This window comes from Colius striatus, chromosome 9, assembly GCF_028858725.1.
Source record: "Colius striatus isolate bColStr4 chromosome 9, bColStr4.1.hap1, whole genome shotgun sequence".
Classification (NCBI taxonomy): Eukaryota; Metazoa; Chordata; class Aves; order Coliiformes; family Coliidae; genus Colius; species Colius striatus.
This window is the reverse complement of record NC_084767.1, coordinates 9,829,799-9,842,076: the sequence shown is the minus strand read 5'-3', so window position 1 is coordinate 9,842,076 and position 12,278 is coordinate 9,829,799. Positions and strand designations below refer to the sequence as shown.

Below are 12,278 nucleotides of genomic sequence, written 5' to 3'. Positions count from 1 at the left end.
TCCACAACGTTAAGCATTGCTGTTCCCAAGAGGACAGTGAAATGCTTATCTACACTTTTGTGATGATTTTTTTTACCAGATTTTTGCAGCTCTGCTTTTTGGAGGCATTCCAGGACAGACTAGGAACAAGATACAGTTGACTCTAAGTGCTTCCAGCAGTATATAAAGATATACATATATCTTTATAGATATATATGATACTTCAATATATTTTGGGACATAACTCTCTTCCCTCGTCTCAACATATCCTAACATGTCACCTCACCATTTTTTTTCCCTGCTATTGTACTTGCTTCCTTTTAGATATCATATTGATTTTATTGTCTCACTACATGCATTAAAGCCACTTCATGGTCCTCCTGTATTTTCTCCTCCTAAGATTATGCAATCTCATAGAACCTGCTTCATCCTCTGTTTCTGTATGCAGAGCTATACAGTGTGCCAAAGGACCTGCAGCTACTGAATCTCAGCCCTTATGTTTAGACATTGCGACAACTCAGGAATAACCTCTAACTGCAGAGTTTCCATTTCTTTACCTAGGCATTTTAAAACTAATATTAAGAGATGGAAAATATTATCAAGATTAGGAGCTAATTAGCTCCTAAAGCAATTACTTCACAGAGGTACAAAGTTGATAGAAAAACTGTAAATTTACCCTCCCAGTTTTTACTTGCTTTTAACATGCCACCCTCAGCACTCCAGTCATCAAGGGCAATTGGGTTCCAGCTGAGTGTCCAGTCCCTAAGTAACTCAGACTTTTTCCAGCTTACTGCACTGACAAATAAACGAGCTTTGGATAAAGAAGATAGATACATTTGCTTTCTAAATATCAAGCAACAAAGTTGTCTGGGATTTTCTTTGAACACTCCATATTCCTACATTCCTCAGTACCTGCTAGTACTGAGACAATTTTAAACTCTCATAACCTAAGTCAGCAATAATAATAATAAAATAAGAATAGTATTTGAATCAAGTATGAAGAACAAATCACCCAGCTAGTCTTACCCCACTGGGATCTGATTTGACTCATTTGTCATTCTATTGCTTTGAAGAAAGAGCAACACAGAGCCACAAATCTATTAAGAGAATGCTACACATGATAATCACACTGTAACTTCAAATTGGCATTTCTGGCAAAGAACAAGCTGCAGAGAAGCTTACATTCAAACATGGGGCTCCTAATGTTGACAGTGGTGAAAAGCTTAAGAGAGCAATTGTCTGGCTATGTTATTTTACAGGGTGAAAGTAATTAACTGGAGTGGACTTTTTTCAAATACTTTCCTCACAAACAGTAAGGCTTTAGAAAAGCAACTTTACCTTTAGAAAAAGGTACTTAGGCAGTAATGATGCTACAATTCAATTTTAAAGGCGCCTGCCCTGCATAATAATCTGTGTACCTCACAAGCAACACTGAACCACAAAGCATAAAAATATACAGGATAAAAATAGTGTATAAAATGATAGAATAAAGAGACAGAGAATTACATGTAAGTTTGTGTAACAGGCTGGAAACATGACTGAAAAAATTGCCTTCAGAATGGTCATGAGAAATACTAAACCTGCAACTTTTCTATAGTTGAAAGAGAATAGACACAGCAGATCAGAAGCAAGCAAAGCAAAAGATGCCTGTGTTGTCACTTGGCACTAATTATTAGCCACATTGAATTGAATTGTTGAATTTCTAGTCAGGATACTACCTGTTGCATTTGAACAAATTCTTCTAAGTCTCACAAAGATGAACTTTGAGTTTTGCTGGTGCATACGCTGCAGGTGATATGAGATAGACCTAAACTTTGCAATTGCAAAGCCAAAGAACAAGCATGCCCAAAGACTTCTCTGTCCTGTAATTCTCATGTTTTTAATTGTAATCTCGCAAAACATGTCATTGAATTCTCCAACATACTCAGGTTGGTCTATTTTCAAGTAAAAAGACTTACTGCAGCAACCCGAACAGAGATTTATCTCTTGCTTTACTCTTCTCACCAGTCCCCCTCAAGATGAATAATTCTGGCTCATGTTAGATTGAGGATAGAATGAAACAGAAATTTTACAAGAACCCAAACTATCAACCTTATTGACAATCACATCACTGCTTCATTTTGCAAACACTGAAAGAAAAGACATGTCTATATATTAGACTGTCTTAGCAGACTACACTGCAAATTGATAAAACCTGAGAAAAGATTCCTCTGACATTGAAAAGTAACCATGATCACAAATGATACCAGATTTTCTCAGAGGAGTTCCCAGCTCATTATAACTCAACCTACATTCTTTCTCCACCTGCATCTTTTCTCACCAAAAGTAAAGAGCTTCTGGGAAATGTCATTTTCTGCATATATCCTGCCAAAGCCAATAAGCATAATTTCAGTCTCTCCAGTGGTTACTGTCAGCCAATTTCTTGTAACCCAGTCTCTAAACTGCCATAATTCAATTCCCTCACAGTGAAAATGTTTTTCCAAACCACCAGTTGGAAAGAGATACTGCAAAGTATGTTCAGCTAAGTACACAAAACACATCTCTTGAGAACAAAATACACTACCAGTTGTATTGCTGATGTTCTCAACTGGCCTGAAGGAATACAGGTAAAAAAGCCTCAAGATGCAGATTTTAAATTCCAGCCCTGTTATTGTGATGAGATCTGGCACAATCTTTCTACACAGTTTTCAATATTTTCTTAGGAAATCTAGAAACCATGGGAGAACGTATTTCAGCAAGAACTTGACATGGCTTCTTCTCTCTGTCTCCCAGTATATCCAGAAGGTTTGTGATATGTAAGAGTAACAGAAAACTCTTTACATTTACTGAATACTCCCACACACTGAAGTTGCAAAAGAAATAAATAATAAAGTTCTGGAGAATCATGTTTGGTGTATGGAAGTCAAGACAAGGATTATGTTTCTACTTCCTAAATGGAGTTTTACTTATAAAAGATGCAACATATGCAGTATCAATGGTTTCTGTTTGTCTGAATCAGTATGACTGAAAGTAAAGGGTTCTTTTCTCCATGTAAAACAGAATGGAATTCAAACTTCAGTTATAAATTGTCAAAGTTAAAAGAAATGGAGACATTTCACAAACACAGTTTGGACCCTTATTGCTTATCACTCTAGGCAGGTGGTGGCTTCAGTCAGATACTGAGTTGGAAAGTAAAAGGTGAATGTTTTCACCACACGTTACAGCCATCATAGGACTGTAAATAATAGAACAGGCCTGTGCACAACACAAACACTCATATTGAATGAATCCCTAAAAACATTGTGAGCTAAATACTGAAAAGTGAGTTTTGTAATAGAATTACTTCTGTGCCTTAACAACAAAGGTCCTCAAATTTTGTTCTGAGGGTAACAAACAAAGTCCTGTGGGATGCTGGAAAGGATTTTATTACAGAATAACCATGAGACTCCATGATAACTTCCAACTCCCTGTGGGCACTCAAGTATTTCTTCAAGAGAAATTTCTCAGTTCTAAGTATGCTTGTTATTGCAAACTAAGACTGGGGAAAAAATATCCAACATGTGTACTAAATATATGACTGAATTTATTCTCTTAAAAGTACATGTTGTATCTTATCTTCTGACAGTAAACTTTGCATTAACAATTTTCAATATATGCTACAAAAGAAGTAGAGATATAAACCTTTTCTAGTCCTTGAAGCCTTTTGTTCTGAAACAGCCAATGGAATGTATAATCTCTTCAAAGGAGATGGTTGAACTTTTCTTTTTATTATAGTGGAAGAAAGGAATTTTGAGTACCAGTTCTGAAAATTATATACTTCTGAATAAGAACATCATGATTTTATCTTTCAGTGCATCTTCAGCACTTCACGCAGAATGGCATTGCATCATCTCAAAGTATAGCCAAATCACACTCAATTTTCATTCCTAAAACTTGCTTAGCTAAGACCATTCTTCTGCTGCATTAACTATCACAGCATCTTCTCTACCCAGCCTTACCAACCTGAAATGATTTCCAAATCTTGATGCATTATTACTCAGAGATCAAATCCTATCATCTCTTCTGTCACTGAAATGTTCCCTTCGTGAAGTCAGGAACTTACATCCTACTCCGTATTACTGTGTTAGATGTTCCTCTCCAGTCACCTTGATCCCACCTTGAGGTGGTTCACAGAACATACTAGCAGGATTTGTAAAGAAGCTCATGTCTTCCTCCTAGGTCCTTGTCTCTTAGGTGCTTAAGCAATGTTCATTCAGTGTTACCAAAACCCCTGCAGCAGGGAACACTTGAATGTCTATAGGAACATACACAGAACTCTTCTAAGGCAGTGCAGTGTAGTGGTGAATGAGAGTAAGTAATAGCAGAAGACTTACACAAGACAACATGTGCACTGGAGAAAACTTCAAATGCCAAACTATGCCACATAAATTATTCTGGTTCTTATAATAAACACATTTATCTTCATAAGTAACTTTTTGCTGTATTCTGTAGGACTCAAAGCAATAAGACTCCTTGTTGTGATCAATTGTACACAGGGGCCAGTCAAAAAATTCTCTCAGCAGGCTTCAACTTTCCATTTCTCTGCCAGGTTTTTCCTGAGTATCACAATCAGCTGCAAATTTACGCTTTTGGAGGATTGTTTTTACTCTATAGGCTCTGCATCTTTCAAACACTTTCATCTGAAAATACACCCTTCAGAAGCCTCCTTGTAGTTCATCTGCAACTTTCAGAACACTTCCATCCTTTCTCTTTTTTTTGCAAGAAACACTACCTAAAAACTGTTTGCTGCAACTTTGTCCTTCAAGTCTTAAAAGGGATTTTTCAAAAGAGAAAATCTTCTTGTTTCTGTGTCAATGGGAAAATGGAAGAAATTTTGTGAAACAATCAAGGTTTGCTTACCAAGGCACTGATGGATTGACAGACTCTCCTTGATCTATGTTTTTTGTTAGCAATAAATACCTGTGATCGGCACATGATGCCTCTGAATATTAAGCTTCCTAAAAGGAAGAACTTGAGTCTCATTTGAGTCTCTGACATCCTCAACAAGTTTTAGATGTTTGCAAGATGAAGGAAAGTCATGACTAGAAAAGGATTAGACTAGACTCATTGTAATATCAGCACATAAAGCTGGTGACTGTTTCTGTTCAGTAGATACTGTTTATACTCTACATTGAAACAGCATGGAAAAAGTGATATAGAGCATCTAAACTGTCATAAAGATACTATACATGTTTTCTGAACATTAAAATCTTGCCATTTCAGAATTTTGCCATTTTGAGGTTAAGTCTGAAACTGTAACTGAATATACCCACCTTTTAAAAGACTAAATTAGCCAAGGTATTGTGAATAAAATCCCTACAGAAGCATAACATTTCACACTATATTTTAAGGAGACTACTTCAAGAACTTGGCAAGATTTTGCAGGTTTTGGGAGCATGCACTATTTTTCCTGTAAAGGCAGATGAACTTGCTTTTTATGCAAGATTTTTCAAAAGTGAAGTTTCAATGTCGAGCAACATAAAAGGAAGACAAAAAAGTTCTCCTTGACTTTGTTTTCTTTTTCACACTTCCTTTACATTTTTAAAAGCTTCAAGAAACTCAGTCAGCTCCCACATATGTTAAAAAGAAACCTTCTCACAACAGAGGTTTTTTTCACCAGACCCTCTGTCCAAATCAGGAAGAAGCAAATTTGAATCAGTGGAAGCCTTTGGCTTTTGTCAATTGTAATGGTTAGAGCCAAGAAACAAACCAAAGCATATAATAGAAACAGGTATACTTCAGTAACCTCATAATGATAAAACAATAAAGGAAATCTTGAGAGAGAAAATGAGACACATATAGAATTTTCAAGACACTCCTTAAATAAAAATTTGGAGGGCAAAGTTCATTTGTTTACTTTAAACGAGTATTAAAGTAATTCAACTACTAATTATGTCTGTGTCTTGAAGAATATAACTGCTACATCATGTAACTGCAAAGAGGGAAAAGTTTTGGCACAAATTCTTTTGACAACCAGTAAAAATATTCTCAGCTATGACAGCAACTAACAGTACCATCCCAGCAAATCCTGGAGTACAGCTGTCCTGAGCAGCACGCTATGTACCCCACTGGCTAATAACGTGTGTCTGAAGGAATATTCAGTGATCTGGGCCCAAGGCAGCCAGTCATTACAAATGATCATAGTTTACAACCTTGTTTCTCAAGTGCAGTCCAGCACTTCATGAGACTATTTTTAAGACTGACTTGAATTCTTACAGGACCGCCACAAACATTAATCATTCCAGTTACCTCCCATCTGGAAACTGTAATACTGTAAAACTAATCAATGAGAGTGCCAGATGAAAGACAGTACCTAATTACAACATCTGTATTACAGCTGCAATTGTTGATTGAACATTAGAATTAGAATATCACCTTTTTTAAGCACAGACACGGTACCAACTCCAGAGTTAGAGATTTGTGGTGAAAACAACAGCAGTAATTTACCAACTCCATAGTCTGGAAATGTCTCATTGCTAGTTCAAGACCAGGGAGGCCTAGGCAGTTGTCAGGCCACAAGAAATGAGTGGAACAGAGCCATAACCATATCACAAATGCTGTAAAAAGACATAATTGGATGTGGATTGGTTCAGACAACCAACTTAACCTGACAAACATCAAACCCCATCTCCAATCCAAAGTAAAAAACATTAGACCAGCTTTGGAAAACACCCTGCAACCCAGCCCAATACAGGAAAATATGCAGAGGAAAAACATGGTCTGAAGAAATTGGACCTTTTTTTTCCTCAGAAGATGAAAACTTCAGTTTCAACTTTCATTTTTCTCCAAAGCTGTAACCTATCAGGATATACTAATGATGTTACAAGCTGCACTGATTAATTTGACAATGAAAATTAATAATGTTTCAAGACTACCCAATAGACATTTTGGGATGATAAGAACATAGGAATGCTTTCATGATGCAAAAGGTTAGGAAGCTTTCAATGAAGTGGGAGCCTTATTTATTCTACCTTTAAAGCTACACACATCAAGAATTGCTACAAGGTGCCTACACAATGGTATTCTATTACTCAATTACCATTCTACTCCAGACTCTCAAAACCCTCCAATTATCTGATGTCTCTATACAACAGCATACTATAAACACCAAAGCTACTTTAAATTGAAGTTGAAACCACTAAAAACCAGTCCACAAGATTGTGATTAATTTCTTTCTGGCCTTACTGAACTTAGAAGTTGGTAGAAAATAGGATTGCAAACTCCATTGAGGTTTCTTAGTTACAAAAATGTACAATGTTCATTATAACTCACGCTAGAGTGACTTACTGTGATGCTGCTTTAGAGGTTACCTTTGAGAGAATACTGAACAATGAAAAATTTGGATAATAACAAAGAATTTTGACAGTTACAGAACGATTAAATTATTAAATTGCTTTATACTTTTAGATTTTAACAATTACTTGCACATTGAAAAGAATATTTTTCATCCCAGCTGTAAGTTTTACATCTCAAAAGAAAAATAAGTAGCAATTCGCCTCATCACATTTTTTTGCCAAGATGCATGTTTTAAAACTTGAGCTGTACTGGAGAGGAGAAAGAAAGCAAAGCAGACTCAGGTCTGAAGATGGAGGGAGAACAAAGACAAAGCTTCAAACTATTGCTTACAATTAAGCCTGGGGATGAGGGAACCCAGTGTAGTTCAACTAAGGTTGTGTAATTGTGACAAAAGGGAGGAAAAGGAATTTTTTGCATCATACAGTTCCAAAGGTTTTTAATCCCTCTCCATGGTATCTGGTGATGTCTGGTTCACTTCAATCTGCAAGAATTTCAGAAGCACAGGGTAACTTCTCAACATCTCTCCTTATTTTGAGGAAAAAAGCCAACACGAGATTTCATAAAAAGTTGAACTGTGACTAAATTAACAGCTTGTATTGTCAATGTTTCTGACAAATGAGCCTGAAGAGAACTAACCAATTCACTCAAAGCATGAATTTATCCCTGTTGAGCAGTTTCTGCACTTCAGACACTGATTTTTCTTTTTGAAAGGAAGGGACAAACCTGCATATGGAATAAGCCCTCTGTGACATTTAGTCATTCAGACATTTAACAAGTAGCCTCTTGTCCTGCCAATAGTTTGGGAACATCAGAGAGATATTCACCACACGCATTTAAGTGACAGAGAAATATCTTAGGGACCCAGGATCATGATTCTCCCATCTAGGAAACAGCTTAATATCAAACACAAAGCATAATCGGGAGTTGGACTAGATGATCTCTGGAGATCCCTTCCAACCCTACCATATTATAATTAAATAAATCAAGATGACTCTAAAATGAAACTATCCATCTAGCAGCATAGAGAATTTGTGTTATACAGGATACAACACAGATCAGTCTGAATATATCCTACAACAGCTCTATCAGTTATTATCATATCTATAATGCTTAAATTCATCTGCTGCTGATGTTTGGTAGATAGCTTATCTGGTAGTGGTAAAAATTTAGAGTGACTTGGGAAAATTCAAGTGCTGATGCTCAAAAGTACAACAAGGTAAATTACACTTTCCTTCTTCCTGCTGAAAGGCATCACAAAATCCTTTTAGCCTATTGACTTGATTTATTTATTAAAGGTCTGTCCAAAGTTGTCCTTCAAGAAATGCTGGCTTTAGCCCATGCATAATGCAAAGCCAAATACTACAAATATATGTCACACTCTCACTACAAAAAAACTCACAATTACTTTTTTTTTGCCAACTAGTAAATTATAAAATGAAGGTGTCAGACTGCAACTGATTGAGTTTGAAAGCCCTGTCAAATATTTAACTTTTCCCAGCAGCTGTAGAAAAGCTCCAGAACCACCATGCTTGCAAATCTGCATCCTTCCAAAATCCTCACCACTCTTTGCTCTTCCTTTTTCACCTCATGCATTCTACATCCAGCTTCAGTCATGAAACTCAAATATGGATGTAAAAATGTGTTTGAGTCTCCTCAAGGTAGAGGTAGGAAAGATGGAAAAATAATTGTTAAATAATAAAACTCTTCCTTTTGGTCAATTTTCCTCTACCTTGTTGGATAAATAAACATGTGTCAGGACTCAAATCCAGAATTTTGAGGTTTGTAATCCAGTTCCATTTTTTGAAGTGTCAGGGTTTGCATCTCTGTGTTTTCCAGGCAATTCTCTTACACACTGGAATACAATTATTCTGGAGCTCAAATAAATTTACACTGGAGAGTAACTATCACTGTTAAGAAGTGTGTGCACAAAGCATGTAGAGACTTTCAAAACTGAGATTTGCTGTAACAGAGTAAGCCAAGCATAAAAGAAAAATGCAATGATACCAGATAGAATCATGTACTCAAAACATCAAAAAGAGGAGCATGAAATATGCACCATTTCAGAAAACATTATCAATCACCTAATAGGCCATTTGCTTCAACAATCAGTGAATGAAGAGATTGGAACAAATCCACATTAAGCAAATTTGCCGAGGCATAAGGCATTTCCTCAGGACTGATGAGCAACTGCCCAGCAAAAGGATAGGGAGGAAGAGGCTGGATAGCTGGATGTGAAGTCATGGAATCCTTGCAGATATTAAATGCCAGTAAATGTATCCTACCAAAACTTGTTGTTATTACAAGACATAAATGTAAATATGCTTTTTGTTATGAGTGACATAAAGTAAATTAATATATAGAAAGTACTTCTATAAAACAGATCCTTAGAATTTTTCATACTTCAATCAATGTGAAACAACAAGGAAAACAAGACCTGTAAATTGCTGCACCAGAAAAGAAGAAGAAATCCCATCCTGGGGAAGGGAAAATGTTTTTATTTAAGCTTAGTAATTGGCAATGTTACACTGATTTGTTGATCTAAACACAGGGACCTGAAACTCATTGAAATTCACTAGTTCAGGTTTTAAATCCAAATATTTGAGTACTCCTCTGTATATTTTTCAGTTCAGCTTCATTTAATACAAACAAGAGCCTCAAAACTTCCATTACAACAATTCATATGAATCCCAGACTAGTGGATGCCAAAGCAGCTAAGAAAAAAAAAATCACACAGAATTAAAATAGCGATTTGCAAATTTAGAATGCAAAAATCTAGCTCACATGCCTCTGTAGCCGAAGTAGAGAGCTCTCCTAAAAGCCTTAACATCCTTTTACTTTTAATTTAAACACAAAGGATTAGATTTCTAAAGCTTCTTTCTGAATTTAATTGGGCAAGTATAACATTTAAAGTAGTCCATCTGCCTGCAGCATAGCAGCTGTGATAGGAAGTGGAGAATGCTGCTGCAGTATTTGGATAAATTCTCAAAGAAAACTGTAAAAAGCCTCCAGTCATTAGTGGGCAATATGAGAATTCACAACTTGGCACTGGAACTTTATTTGCAGAAACCGTTTGACTTGTTTATTGTGTATACTTGTTTCCAGTAAACATGCAATAGATGGTGATTTAAGCAATGCAATGCTAGCATAGCACTAAAGTAAAACTTGGTATTAATGTACTTATTTGTTTTCTCCATACCTCCCACAACATTTCTCTCTGCAGTGAAATCATCCAACTCTCATTTTCTTCTAAAACTTAGTAATAGAATATTACCTCATTACTACTTTGCTTAAATTATATTACAGTGCCTAAACGTTACATGAGGCTACATAACAGTTTGCTGTATTCTGTAACAAGACCTTTCCCACTGCACCCATCTCATCAATTCTTGTAAATTAAATAGGGTAAAGTTTGTGCACTGCTTAAATAAAAGGCACACCATGATAATGGAAGTAATAATGCTAATGAAACCACCAGCGAATTAACAGGGAACAGGATTAATAGTAAGTTAACACTATGCTGGGTATTTAGCACATCTTAAAAACCATGGTCATCCTACAAGCATCATAGCACAGGGGTTCATATTCCAGGAAAGAATACACTGCACAACAAGCTCAAAGGAATCATCCATGTCTCTAATTGAGCATAACTTTATTAATGATAGATCCTGGTACTTAATGCAGGGGATGCATCCATAATCTTGCTTTTAGAGTGACAAGTCATTATCACTTCATATTTCACTACTAATACTGTTCTTAAAGAATAAATACAGAGAAGTTGAAAGTGGACAATGCTCATCAGCCTTAACCTATGAGTAGAGTATCTCTGTAGCAAACATTCTCATAATGAAGTATCAGCTGTGACAAATGGGTTGAAGTTTTATTTTTGGGGGTACAGAAAGGATTAGTGGTTATATTACACTTGAAAAAGCTTAAAATATTTGCAAGTAAAATTTTGACAACAGCCATCTCCTTTGCAAAATGTTATCCTCCAGTCTTCATTATCTAATACGTGGTCATTATGACTGTGTTATTGAGCTAATAACTGTTCCGAAATGTAAATTTTAGTGGTCCAAGTGTTTAATGTTTTCTTTTTATGATGAGCTCTAGAAAAACATGACAAACCACAGCTTTGCAGGGCAGCCTCCTGACAGCAAAGTGACTAGGACTCTTCACATGTACACACAGTCAACTTCAGTCTTGATCCCCAAACAATTGACATCCATAGGAAAGACTCAATCTCTGCAGAAAAGGTTTGGTTTGCCTTAATCACATTTTAAATTCAATGTATTTTTGCTTGGCCAAGAGTTTTACTCAAATGTGAACACTTAAATGTGAGCGACTTTAAAATAATTTAAGAATAAGAAAAATCTGCATTTTGCTCAAACCAAAACTTGTCTTCAAGTTAAGAACTCATCTTTATATTGTTTCTTTTTTTGATGTTTCATTCATAACAAGATTAGCTGTTTTCAAATCTGAAGATTTACGTTTTAAGATCTCTGTTTGAGACCATATTCAGGCCTGCATGTGTGTATTTATCACAAAGAGACAACTACCACTCTGAATATTTTGTACCTGTTGGTTCATACTTCACATGAAGAAAACTTAAAGCACTTCAAAATTATAAAACACCCTTCAGTTTCTATACCAGTATCTCACTGGCAAAGTTACAAAACCAGTGGAGATGAAAAGTTGTCAGGAGACAGCAGAAAAATATTACACTGTCACTTTGCTCATCTATAACTGTTATCTTTTTACTTTCAGGAAATACTTCCTGTTATTCTGCACTTGATGGTTGTTTGGTTTGGACTGCTCTTGTGATACCAAAGTATTTACAGAATTTCCCCAAATGCAACACTCCTTTGGATGTCATCAGCCTTGTGTTTGCACAAAGTGAAATAACAAGCACACATCAATAACTTCTCTCACTGAAGCCCACTGGATGCTGTATCTTGGCGTGGTCAAAAGTGCTTACGTCTCACTTCAGT

General features: G+C 36.1%; 1 protein-coding gene across 1 annotated transcript in view; it reads right to left on the bottom strand.

The window, feature by feature from the left end:
- Positions 1 to 12,278, bottom strand: part of DOCK2 (dedicator of cytokinesis 2) — a 167,752-nt gene that overhangs the window by 76,311 nt on the left and 79,163 nt on the right. The window lies entirely within an intron of this gene.